At 39.0% G+C, this 13,977-nt stretch overlaps 1 protein-coding gene and 1 pseudogene across 3 annotated transcripts in view; one reads left to right on the top strand and one right to left on the bottom strand.

Moving 5' to 3' along the window:
• Window positions 1-13,977, bottom strand: part of FRS2 (fibroblast growth factor receptor substrate 2) — a 110,782-nt gene that overhangs the window by 33,809 nt on the left and 62,996 nt on the right. The window lies entirely within an intron of this gene.
• Window positions 6,206-7,315, top strand: LOC132694083 (hsc70-interacting protein-like; annotated as a pseudogene).

Genomic DNA, 13,977 nt, shown 5'->3' with positions numbered 1-13,977 from the left:
TGCTAATTCCCTTTTAAAAAAGAAATCTGGGGCTACGTGGGTGGCTCAGTCAGGTAAGCATCCAACTTCGGCTCAAGTCATGATCTCACAGTTCATGAGTTCGAGCCCCACATGAGGCTCTCTGCTGTTAGCACAAAACACTTCAAATCCTCTCTGTCCTCTCTCCCTGCCCTTCCCCCACTTGCACTTGTGCTCTCGCTCTCTCTCTACAACAAACATTAAAAAAATACATAAAGGGGCGCCTGGGTGGCTCAGTCAATTGAGTATTCAACTTCGGCTCAGGTCATGATCTCGCAGTCTGTGAGTTCAAGCCCCTCATCGGGCTCTGTGCTGACAGCTCAGAGCCTGGAGCTTGCTTTGAATTCTGTGTCTCCCTCTCTCTCTGCCCCTCCCCGACTCATGCTCTGTCTCTCTCTCTCTCTCTCAAAAATAAACATTAAAAAAAAATTAAAAAATAAACATAAAAATCTGTAAACTTAATTCAACAGTTAGCTACAAAGAATATTAGTCTCATATAATTAGGTACATATGACATTCTGGTCAAAGTCTTGAAATTTTTCCACATGCACGGGCACCTGGGTGACTCAGTAGTTGAGTATCCAACTTCATTTCAGATCATGATCTCACAGGTTGGTGGGTTTGAGCCCCACATCAGGCTCTGTGCTTACAGCTGGGAGCCTGGAACTTGCTTCAGATTCTGTGTCTCCCTCTCTCCCCTCTCTGCCCCTTCCCAGCTCGTGCTTGCTCTCTCTCTCTAAAATAAATAAATAAATCCAAAAAAGTTTTTTTTCCACAGATATTTTTCCACAGATATTCCAAATCTGAATTCTCTGAAATTATGAACTCTGCTAAATATAAGGCAGAATGCAGCTAAAGCAAGACTTTAATTCTCATATAATTGATAAATGGCCTACAACAGCTCTACTATCCTAATATGTTTTAAAATACCATATCAGAACCTAAAATAAAAGGCTTTGTTTTTAGCATTTTAAATTCCTCTAGCAGAAGGCAGTATGAATCTCTGATAATGCCAGCAAGGCAGCATGATAAAATGAAAATATCATGGGCTTTAGGACAACAGAAATCTCAATTCTTTTTGTTTTGGGTTTGGTTTTGTTTGTTTTTTGTTTTGTTTTGTTTTTTAGTTTATTTATTTTTTGAGAAAGAGAGAGAGAGAGAGAGAGAGAGAGCGAGCGCCGGCTGGGGAGGGGCAGGGAGAGGGAGAGAGAGAAACCCAGGCAGATTCTATGCTGTCAGTACAGAGTCCAACAAGGGCTCCATCTTACAAACCATGAGATCACAACCTGAGGGGAGATCAAGAGTCAGACACTTAACCAACTGAGCCATCCAGGCACCCCCAGAAATCTGAATTCTTCTTTAATCTCTCTGAAAATAGAGGAAGACGGATTAGAGCAAAATGTAAATGTTAGCATCAGTAATATTTGATGACTGATTAAACTGGGAAGGAAAGCAAGATTCAAAGAATGCACTCACATTTTCATTCAGGTGACAGTACACTCACTGAGCTGGGGAACACAGGAAGGACACAAGATTAAGCAATTTTGAATGTACTGTGATGCCTATGAGATATCCAAATGGAAATGGCCAACAGGCAAACAGAAACACAGGTATGGAGGTGGAAAAAAGATCTGAGTTGGAGATACAAATCTGGGTCATCTTATGGATGCAAAGCATGGGACAAGATGAGACTGCCCAGTGAGAAGAAAAGTTAAACCTACAGAAATAGAAAAATTAAACCAATATTTAAGGGAACTGCAGGGAAGAGAAGTCCACAAAAGAGCTGGATAGGCACTGTCCAAGAACCCATAAGAATATCTCCAAGAGTATGCTATACAAAAGCCTAGGGAAGAGAATGATTTAAGATGACACGGGATAAGAAGAGGTGTCTCATTGATAAGATTGCAAAAACCATGGAAAGCTAATTTAAAGAAAAGAATATTTATGGGGAGCCTGGGTGGCTCAGTTGATTAAGCATCCGACTTCAGCTCAGGTTATGATCTCACGGTTCATGGGTTCGAGCCCTGCGTCGGGCTCTGTGCTGACAGCTCAGGGCCTGGAGCCTGCTTCAGATTCTGTGTCTCCCTCTCTCTGTGTCCCTCCCCTGCTCGCACTCTTTCTCAAAAATAAATATTAAAAAAATTAAAAAAAAAAAAAAAGAAAAATGAATATTTAGCAGTAAGGAAAAGCAGAGTAGAAACAATCAGCTATCTTCAAATTTCTGTCTGTTTCATGGAATAACGGACTTGACTTCCTCCTGAAACAGAAATTGAACCAAAACAGTAAGAACCAAAACATAAGAAGTCAGCGAGAATAAAACATATCTCATCTAACAAAGAACTGAGTTACCAGTCATTGGCAATGTTCAGTAGATTCCACTACTGGTCAAAAAGTTGATGAGATGACTTTGAGCTTTCTTTCAACTGAAGTAATTCAAGGACTAAACTAAATCTGAAATATTTGCACTAAAAGGAACAAAGGGATTGATTCAACAAAAAAGCTCTTATATACTTAGAAATATAAAGTAATGACTCCATGGAGTTTTAAAAATCATATTCAGTTAATCCTAAGTAAAACACATAAAAAAGAGAAAGGCATCTTTAACTGTGTGAGTCCATTACATGTCTGGTTTTTTTATGTTTATTTATTTTTGAGAGAGAGACAGACAGAACTCAAGCAGAGGAGGGGCAGAGAGAGAGGGAGACACAGAATCTGAAGCAGGCTCCAGGCTCTGAGCTGTCAGCACAGAGCCCAACATGGGGCTTGAACTCAGGAACTGCGAGATCATGACCTGAGCTGAAGTCAGACGCTTAACGGACTGAGCCACCCAGGTGCCCCTAACCTTGTGAGTCCAAAGTAAAACATTTAATACGAAATAAAAACTTTTAGGAGGTGATCCAAGATGGTGGCATAGGAAGAGCCTGAACTTATTTCCTCCCATAGACACACAAAATCTACAGCTACATATGAAACAATTCCCACTAAAGAAGAACTGAAAACTAGCCATCTGAACAGCTCCCTCCATAAGGGATAAAAGGGCCACATCAAGATAGGTAAGTGAGGCAGAAACATGGTCTTACCTCCTCAACCCCACTACAACCACCCACAATAGGGAGGGATCTCACAGACCAGAGCCTCTCCCTGAAGTGTGGACCTACAACAGAGGGATAAAAATATCTGGCTTTGGAAACCAAGAAGGTTTATGTCCAGGGGATCTGGGGAGCTGTATGGATCCTAGATACTCCTTTTGAGGGGTTTGTGTGTGGACTCACTTATCCCTAGACCCAGTGCAAAAGTAAGCAGTAGTTTGAGAGGTAACTGGATAATATATGAAGATTTATTCACTAATCTTAAAAGTATCTGCTAAAGGAGCAAGGACCAGTTGGGAGTTTCTTTGGGGAGGGAAGTACCAGCAAGTACCATTTTTGTACTCTCCCTCTATGTTACTACTGCAGGTGGGCACATGCAGACACAGCCTTGCCAAGGCCACAGGCATTCCTCCACCCCCCAAAACTCTTTCCTTGCCTCACTAAGGCTTACTCTGACCCCGGCACCCCTCAGCCTCTCTAAAACCCATGGGTGAGCATAGTCCACATAGGGGACACCCCTTGATCACTTGGCCCTGGTTGCTAAAGGGGCTTGCATTTCTGGGCTCCACAGCACTATAAAAATCAGAAAAACAGTTAGTTCTAGACAGGTTATTACACCAGGGGTACTGCAAAGACAGCAAACAGAAACACATCCCCAGGACCAGTAGGTACAGGCTTCAGGTTTGCCACACCCAAGGGACACCTCCAGATCTGCTGGTCCAGAAGTCAGCAGGGTTTATGATTGTAGTCCCACAGGACTGTATGTATTTGCATACATTAAAAGCCTACAGATCTGGCTTCCAATCAGCCTGAAACCAGGTAATGATTGAGATCACTCCCTTGTAACACTGGCAGGTCTTGGCACATTCTCATCAACTGGGACCTTTGAAGAATAAATCAGGCTACTCAGACAATCACAAAGGTTTGAGAAACAACCAAGAGCTAGAGCAAGGCTGAACAATAGGCTCATCTAGGTTCATTGTCTACACAAGGCCACTCCTTCAAGACTTGGAAAGAAAGGTGATTTACCTAATAAATAGAAACAAATACAGAAAGACAAGCAAAATGAAGAAACAGAGGAATATGTTCCAAATGAAAGAACAAGATAAAATCCCAGGAAAGACCTTAATGAAACAGAGATAAATGAGATAATCTATCTGATAAAGGGTTCAAAGTACTGGTCATAAGCTCACCAAATCAAGAGAAGAATGGATGAACACAATGAGAACTTCTATAAAGAGATGGAAAATGTAAGAAAGTATCAGATGGATGTTACCCAGCTGAATGAATATAAATGAACTGAAAAATACACTAGAAGGGTCCAACAGCAGACTAGATGAAGGCAAAGAAAGGATCAGTGACCTGCAAGACAGGGTAGTGGAACTCACCCAAATAGAGCAGCAGTCAATCAATCTATGAATAAATTAAAAGTAAAGACAACTTAAAGGACCTATAAGACAAAATCAAGCAAACCAACATTCGTATTATAAAGGTCCCAGGGCAGGGCGCCTGGGTGGCTCAGTTGGTTAAGCACCCAACTTCGCCTCAGGTCATGATCTCATGGTTCATGGGCTCAAGCCCTGTGTCAAGCTCTGTGCTGACAGCTCAGAGCCTGAAGCCTGCCTCGGATTCCGTCTCCTTCTCTTTCTGCCCCTCCCCCACTCATGCTGTTGCGCTCTCTCACTCAAAAGTAAATGCACATTAACAAATTAAAAAAAAAAAAAAAAAAAAAAAAAGATCCTGGGGCACCTGAGTGGCTAAGTCAGTTTAAGCATCCAACTTTGGCTCAGGCTATAATCTCACAGTTTGTGGGTTCGAGCCCCACAACAGGCTCTGTGCTGACAGCTCAGGGCCTGGAGCCTCCTTTGGAGTCTGTGTCTCCCTCTCTCTGTCCCTTCCTGCTTGTGCTCTGTCTCTCTCTAACGTAAATAAACCTAAAAAAAGTTTTAAAAAAAAAAAGGTCCCAGAAGAAGAAAGAGAAAGGGGCAGAAAACTTATTTGAAGAAATAATGGCTGAAAGTTTCCCTACCCTGGCAAAGGAAAGAGACATTCAGGTACAGGAGGCACAGAGTTCCAAATAAGATGAACCCAAAGGGATTGGCACCAAGACACATTATAATTAAGATGGCAAAAGTTAAAGATAATTAAACATAGCAATAGAAAAACAACATATTACCTGTGAAGGAACCCTCATGAGACTGAACTTTCAGCAGAAATTTTGCGGGCCAAAGGAAGTGGCATGGTATATTCAAAGTGCTGAAAGGAAAAAACTTCCCACAAGGAATATTCTACCCAGCAAGGTCATTCAGATTGAAGGAGAGGTAACAAATTTTCCAGACAAGCAAAAGCTAAACCAGCCTTACAAGAAATGTTAAAGGGACTTCTTTCAGCTGAAAAGAAAAGGCAATAACTAATAAGAAAACACAAAGTAAAAATTTGGGGTGCCTGGCTGGCTCAGTCCAAAGAGTGTGTAACACCTGATCATGGGGGTTGTAAGTTCAAGCACCACATTGGGTGTAGAGATTACTTAAAAATAAAAATCTTAAAAAAAAAAGTAAAAATCTCATTGGTAAAGGTAAATATATAGTAAAGTTGGTAGATTAGCCACTTACAAGTTAGAAGGAAGGTTAAAAGACAAAAGAAGTAAATTTAATTAGAACTATTAATGGTTGAGGGATACACAAAATAAAAAGATATAAAATTCGACATCAAAAACACAAAATGTAGGGAAGGAGAAGCAAAACTGTAGAGTTTCGGAATGCATTCAAATTTAAGATTGCTACCAACTTAAAATACTGTTAAATGCTGCTCTATATGAACCACATGGGAACCACAGAGCAAAAATCTATAATCCACAGAAGATAATGAAAAAAAAAACCTCTAACCATAACACTAAAGAAAGGCATCAAAACGCAAGAGAAGAGAGCAAGAGAAGATGAAGAGAGAGGAACTACAAAAACAGCCAGAAAACAATGAACAAAATAGCAATAAATACATATCTGTCAATAATTCCTTTAGCCCTTCCACACGGTCATGCTGAGCTAGTAGCAGCAGCCACAACCTCAGCCACACCTGCCACCTGCCACGGCCTCTCGACCATGGACCCCCACAAAGTGCACGAGCTCCAGGCCTTCGTGAAAATGTATAAACAGGATCCAAGTGTTCTGCAAACTGAGGAAATGCGCTTCCTGCGGGAGCGGATGGAGAGCATGGGGGGTAAAATACCACCTGCTACTCAAAAAACTAAGTCAGAAGACAGTATGAAGGAAGAAAAATCATAGTAAGAAGGTGGAGGAAAACATAAAGATAGATGAACCATCAAGTAAGGAAAAGTGATCTAGAAATTGACAATGAAGGTGTGACTGAACCAGATACTGATGCCTCTCAAAAAATGGGAAATGAAAATGTAGAGATAACCGAGGAAATGACGGATCAGGCAAATGATAAAAAAGTGGCTTCCACTGAAGCCCTAAACAACAGTGAACTACAGAAAGCCACTGACTTGTTCACACATGCCTTTAAGTTGAATCCTCGCTTGGGCACTGTGCATGCCAAGAGAGCCAGTGTCTTCATCAAATTACAGAAGCCAGATGCTGCCATCCAAGACTGTGACAGAGCTATTGAAATAAATCCTGATTCAGCTCAGCCTCTCAAGTGGTGATGGAAAGCACGCAGACTTCTGGGCCATTGGGAAGAAGCAGCATGTGACCTCGCCCTTGCTTGTAAACTGGATTAAGACGAAGATGCTAGTGCAATGCTGAAAGAAGTTCAACCGAGGACCCTGAAAACTGCTGAACATTAGATAAAGTATGAGTGAAAACACAAAGAACAAGAAATCAAAGAAAGAACAGAAAGGGTTAAGAAGGCTCGGAGAGAACAAGAGAGCACCCAGAGGGAGGAAGAAGCCAGAGCTTCTTTCCCAGGTGGCTTTCCTGGGGGGGATGCCAGGTAATTTTTCTGAAGGAATGCCTGGAATGGCAGGAATGCCTGGTAATTTTTCTGGAGGAATGCCTGGAATGGCAGGAATGCCTGGGCTTAATGTAAGTCTAAGTGATCCAGAGGTTCTCACAGCCACATAGGATCTAGAAGTTATGGCGGCCTTCTAGGATGTGGCCCAGGACTCAGCAAATATGTCAAAATATCAGAGCAACCCAAAGGTTATGAATCTCATCAGTAAATTGTCAGCCAAATTCAGAGGTCAAGCATAATGCCCTTCTGACAAATCAAGCCCTTGCTGAAGCAAAAGCAACTTAGATCACCTGGCAAATGTCACAATAATATAAACCAGTGTACCTCTGACCTTCTCGTGGACAAAGCTGGGATGCTATGAAGAGAATTCCTACCCCTCTGCCCCACATGCAACTGAAACATTTTACAGTGGTTTGCCATTCGGGTATTTATTCAGATAATGTTTTCCCACCAGACATTAGAAACTTTAAATACTTTTTAAACCTTCAAAATACTTAAAAACATATTAAAAGGGTGTGTTAATCCCTACATTTTTCTTTACTAATCATTTGAGGGTTTTTTTTCCTTTGGATTAATTGGGCAAGGAAGATACTTCAGTATGGAAGACTTATTACTCAGTTTGAGTGAAATCAAGGTCTATTAGCAAGAGGCAAACAGAACATTTAAACAGATGAAGTCTGAGTTGGATATACGGTTACTGAGGCATTTTTACTTGTCTTTTTAAATGCTTTATTTTTTAAACATGATTTATTTTGATAAAACCATTGGGACCACCAAGTGTTGCACTAGGACCTGGGTAGGGACCAGAAGTACTTGGCAGGACAACAGCAACCTTACACCTTTTATACACCATGCACCCTTGTGCAGATGCATTTAAATCTTACAGTGTGGTGAAGGAATGATATTTATAATGCTGCAATAGCATTGGATTACTTAGCCGTGCTCTTGTCTGATATAGAAAAGAAACGTTTTGCATCATTTCAAGAAAATAATACTTTATTTTTTTATTTATTTACAGAGAGAGTGTGCGTGCATGTGCGCACAGGCTCACAAGTGAGGGAAAGGCAGAGAGAGAATCCCAAGCAGACTCCGCACTCTCAGCACGGAGCCCGACATGGAGCTCCATCCCGTGAATTGTGAGATCGTGACCTGAGCCAAAATCAAGAGTCGGACGCCTAAATGACTGAGTCACCCAGGCACCCCAATATTTACTTTAAAATAACTAAATTCTCCAATCATAGACAAATAATGGCTACACAGATATTTTTTTAAAAGACTTATCTATATGTTGCCTACAAAAGACTCACTTCAGATCTAAAAGTGATGAGATGAAAAAAATATTCCATGCAAGTGGGAAAAAAAAGAAGGCTGGTATGGCCATACTCCTATCAGACAAAACAGACTTTAAAACAAAAAGCATAATAAAAGAGTATTACATAATAATAGAGATCAATCCAACAACAGCATGTAACATTTATATACATTCATGGACTAGCATAGGAGCACCTAAATATAAAGAGAAAATATTAACAAGTCTAAAGACAGAAATGACAGCAACACAGTAATAGCAGGGAATTTTATATCCCACTTGTATCAATGGATAGATCATCCAGAAAGAAAATAAAAGAAACATCACCCTTAAATGACACATTAGACCAAATGGATTAATAGATACACACAGAACATTCTACCCAAAAGCAGCAGAATACACATTCTCAAGTGCACAGGGAACGTTCTCTAAGACAGATCACACGGTGGGCCACAAAACAAATCTCAACAAATTTAAGAAGACTGAAATAATAGCAAACATCTTTTTCGACTACATGGTATAAAACTAGAAATCAGTTAAGAAGAAAACTGGAAAAATCACAAATTTGTGACAATTAAACAACATGCTACTCAACAGCCAGTGGGTCAATGAAGACATAAAAGAAAAAAGAAAAAATACCTTGAGACAAATGAAAATGGAAATTCAACCATCTACAATTTATGGGATGCAGCAGAAACAGTTCTAACAGGAAAGTTTACAATGATCCAGGCCTCCTTCAGGAAACAAAAGAAATATCAATCTAATTTTATACCTCAAGGAACTAGAAAAAAAAGAAAAAGAACAAAGCTCAAAGTTGGTAGAAGAAACTAATAAAGATCAGAGTGGATATAAATGGACTACAGACTAAAAACCGACAATAGAAAAGATCAATGAAACTAAGAGCTAGTTCTTTGAAAAGACAGAAAAACCTTTACCTAGGGTCACCAAGAAAAAGAGAAGGCTGAAATAAAATCAGAAAAGAAAGAGAAGTTACAATAGATACCAGAAAAATACAAAGGATCATAAGAGACTACAATGGACAATTATAAGCCAACAAACTGGATAACACAGAAGAAATGGTAAATTTTAGAAACACAGCTTCCAAGACGAAATCATAAAGAAATATCCGAATAGACCAATTACTAGTAAGAAGATTGAATCAGTAATAGAAAACCTTGCAACAAACAAAAGTCAGGACTAGACTTCACTGGTAAATTCTACCAAACATTCAAATTAGATTTAATACCATTTTCAAGCTCCCAAAAAGCTGAAGAGGAAAGAAGCTTCAAAACTCATTTTACAAGGCCAGCATTATGCTGTACCAAAACCAGACACAACAAAAAAAAGGAAGTTACAGGCCAATATCCATAATGAACATAGATGCAAAAATCATCAACAAAATATTAACAAACTGAATTCAACAATACATTCAAAGGATCATATATCATGGTCAAGTGGGATTTATTCCAACAATGCAAAGATGGCTAAAATCTGCAATCAACATGATACACCACATAAACATGGCAACAGATGGACACCAAACTCACTGTGGTGATAACTCTACAGTGTATACAAATAATCAAATTATGTTGCACACCTAAAACTAATATATTATATACCAACTTACCTCAATTAAAAAAAAATTGAGGACACCTGGTTGGCTAAGTTGGTGGAACATGAGACTGTTGATCTCAGCTCAGGGCTGTGAGTTTGAGCCCCATGTTAAGAACATAAAGATTATCTTAAAAAGTAAAATCTTTAAAAAAAGAAAAACAAAAACAAAAAACGGGCGTCTGAGTGGCTGGCTCGGTTGGTTAAGCGACCGACTCCTGGTTTCCACTCAGATCATGATCTCAGTTTCATGGGCTCACGCCCTGTATTAGGCTCTGCGCTCGCAGTGCAGAGCCTTCTTGGGATTCTGTGTGTCCCTCTCTCTCTACCCCTCCCCCACTCACTCTCTCTCAAAATAATAAATAAATTTAAAAAAAAAACCAACACAAACCTTTTAAGGCTTAACTGAATTTTATGGCTGATTTTTGGCTGTAATAATCCTGTTTAATGTCACTAAAACCTTCCCAACTGAGTTTTTATAACTTCTACTACTGGGGCGCCTGGGTGGTTCAGTCAGTTGAATGTCCAACTTTGGCTCAGGTCATGATCTCATGGTTTGTGAGTTCGAGCCCTGCATCAGGCTCAGTGCTGACAGTTCAGAGCCTGGAGCCTGCTTGGGATTCTGCACCTCTCCCTCTCTCTGCCCCTCCCCGACTCACGCTCTCTTTCTCTCTCAAAAATAAACATTAAAAATAATTTTTAAAAATAACTTCTACTACTATGTTCTTTCTTTTCTTTGTTTGCTTACTTGTTTTTATGGCTGAGTTTAAAAGTTATATGCAATGCTGGCTATTTTCCATTTGACCCTCCAGAGCCACTCTACTCTTTTTGTAGGAGCCTGACCTGCATGGAGCACCAACAGAACAGACTGGCTGTGGCTCCATTGCCTGCTAAAGCTTTTCTGATGGCCTCTATCAGGCAACCCTCTCCAGTAAGTATGGTTCTTGCGGGTTCAGGTAAACACTTCCTCCCCTGTTCCTTTCAAGACCTAGAAATATTAACAGCTTCATCATTACCTGCTCCTTTCCCTTAACCTGCCTACACTCTGCAAATAATCCCTTCACTGAATTCTTTTAGATTACACTTGTCAGTGTCCTATTTTCTGCCAGAACCCCAACTGATACAAGTTGCTACTGGTGTTTCCAATACAGTAATTATATATTGCATTCTAACCAGTGCAGAAAATACCTTATGAGAAAAGAGTCATGGTCATCAGATGACTCAGATGAATGAATAAATAGGTACTAGATGTTTCAAAACTGCAACATAACTTACTGATAAATTTTGCCCCTGAATTTCTTCAACATAAAAACATATCAATAAAACTACATCCAAATAATCTTATATTTTTACTAATTAACATATGTAACTTAATAGTTACTTATTGTTTTAGCAGGTTTTTTAAAATCTTTTTTTTTGTTAATGTTTTATTTTTTGAGAGACAGTGACAGAGTGCAAGCAGGGGAGGGGCAGAGAGAGAGGGAGACACAGACCCCGAAGCAGGCTCCCAGGCTTTAAGCTGTCAGCACAGATCCCAACACAAGACTCGAACTCACCAAGTGCGCGATCATGACCTGAGCTGAAATCAGATGCTTAACTGACTGAGCCATCCAGGTGCCCCACTTAATACTTATTTATAAAGATTACTTTTTAAAGTGGAGCTCAAAATGTATTACTTATTGGTCTGAACACTGACAGTTATTTCGTGAAAAATGCTTTAAGTAATCTCTATGCCCAACGTGGGGCTCAAGCTCACAACCCTGAGATCAAGAGTCACATGTTCTACAGCCTGAGCCAGCCAGGGTGCCCTTATAAAAAATGCTTTACAATTTAGCATATTGGGGGTGGGGGGAAGGTGCCCGTGTGACTCAGTTGGTTTAGCATCCAACTCTTCATATCCGGTCAGGCTGTGATCTTGCAGTCATGGGATGGAGCCCTGCATTGGGCTCCCTGCTGAAGAGGACGTGCTTGGGATTTGCTCTCTCCCTCTGCCTCTCCCCTACTCACGCATGTGCTCTTTCAAAATAAATAAACTTAAAAATTTAGCATATGGTGGCACAAAATTTCTCTTAGAAGTGGCTGTCAAAATGAGCAAGTATACGCACAAGACTTAGGTGGTACCAGGTGTCCTCCTTTTCATACTACATATATTCAAAGACTCATTTGAGTTGCAGTTTTTATAGCAAATGTGATGCCCAAAGAGTCTAACTGGGCAAGTCAATGGCCTAAAAGTCATTACCCAATCTGTTATCATTTCCTCCAAGCATTGTCACTCCTTGAAGTTTTACAGTCTTGGCAAAGACCTGGGTGAAGGTGAACAGACTTCTAGATTTATGTTAGATTTCGGATTCTAAATCTTTCCCAAGCTCTTTTAATTTTTAACCTTAAAAGATGCCAAACATTGATTAGTATTTTCTTTGAGTAACACCTGAATTACCTGTAATACACAATTCCAATACCAGTATCTTTGGTCTAAGTATTTGGTATTTCTTTGGTCTTGTTACTTGGTAGTTATTTCTGCTAAAAGAGGAGTATGATTACACAAGTGGAAAACATGAGTTTGGAACATCACAGGCTAGTGAAATGATTTAGCTATTAATTTAGCTTCTTCAAATATTTTCTTTCTTTACACTAGTTCACTCAAAAATCTGCTTAAAAATTCAAAGGGAAAGAGAACTCAACTTTTTCTTCTTACATCTATAAGTAGACCAAAGGTTAAGCTAACCAAGTAAGGCTTAGTTCCTCCTATTGATAAGGCTGCAATTGTTTAAGATTGGGTTTGTTACCATGCACATTTTCAGTTTTTAATTAAAATGCTACAAATTAATATGTTTATTTTGTCAAAACTAGTATGTCTGTTAAGGGAAAATATCCAGTACATGCTTCTCCACCCCACCCTCCAACAAGAAAATAGGTGGGCTGGAGGCAATAAATACTGTTTTCCTAATATACAGCCCCAGTGACACTTGCTTTAGTAATAAAAAGATCACCAAAATCACCATTCAAGTGCTTAAGATAAATTTATTCTGCAAAGAGAGGTACAGATTACTGTTTGAAACCAGTATCTCTCTTTAAATTATTAAAAATGTGTTAAGATTAAAACTAATGTAACATTGTGTGTTAATTTCACTCAAATAAAAAAATTAATTTAAAATGTGGTAAGATTATCTCGAATAAGAAAGGGCTCTTAAGTAATAAATTATACATTCAAACGTATTGTCAGTATTCTTTAACAAAAATTTTGACTGGCTTGAAGCTTAAAAACTTAAAATGATAACAAAAGACTTAAGACCATAGTAAATACAACCTTCTAACATTTGTGAGTAGGCATTCAGTTGGCATTAAATACGACAAAATAAATGTTAGGTCTGTTTATAAGAATCAATTATGCAATACCCTCAAGCAAATTGTTCTTTTACTAGATTTTTTTAAACTTGGGTTGCCTCCAGGAGTAACAGTATTTAAGAGTGAAAATGAGCAAAAAATCTGGTAAAAGTTGTGAAGTACATGATTTCTGGGTTTAAAAATATACTTGAGGGACTCAGTTGGTTTTTTTTAATAAAACTTATTTTTTAGAACAATTTCAGATTTGGATAAAAATTGAGAATACAGAATTCCCATAGACTCCACATCTGGTGTTATATATTAATAATACCTTACATTAGTATGGTACATTTGTTACAATTAATAAACTAATACGGATATGTAATTATCAACTAAAATCCATACTTTATTCAAATTTCCTTAGTTTTTATAGAATATGCTTTTTTTTTGTTGCAGGATCCTATTCAGGATACCATTATTATAATTAGCTATATCCCTTTAGGTTCCTTTTGGCTACAGTTTCCCAGATTTTCCTTGTTTTTGATGACCTTGACGGTTTGGGAGAATACTGGTCAAGAATTTCGTAGAATATCCCTCTACTGCAATTTCTTTGGTGTTTTTCTCATGATTAGATTGGCATTATGAGTTTTTGGGAGA

This window comes from Panthera onca, chromosome B4 (assembly GCF_046562875.1).
Source record: "Panthera onca isolate mPanOnc1 chromosome B4, mPanOnc1 haplotype 2, whole genome shotgun sequence".
Taxonomy (NCBI): Eukaryota; Metazoa; Chordata; class Mammalia; order Carnivora; family Felidae; genus Panthera; species Panthera onca.
This window is presented reverse-complemented; position numbering and strand designations above follow the sequence as displayed.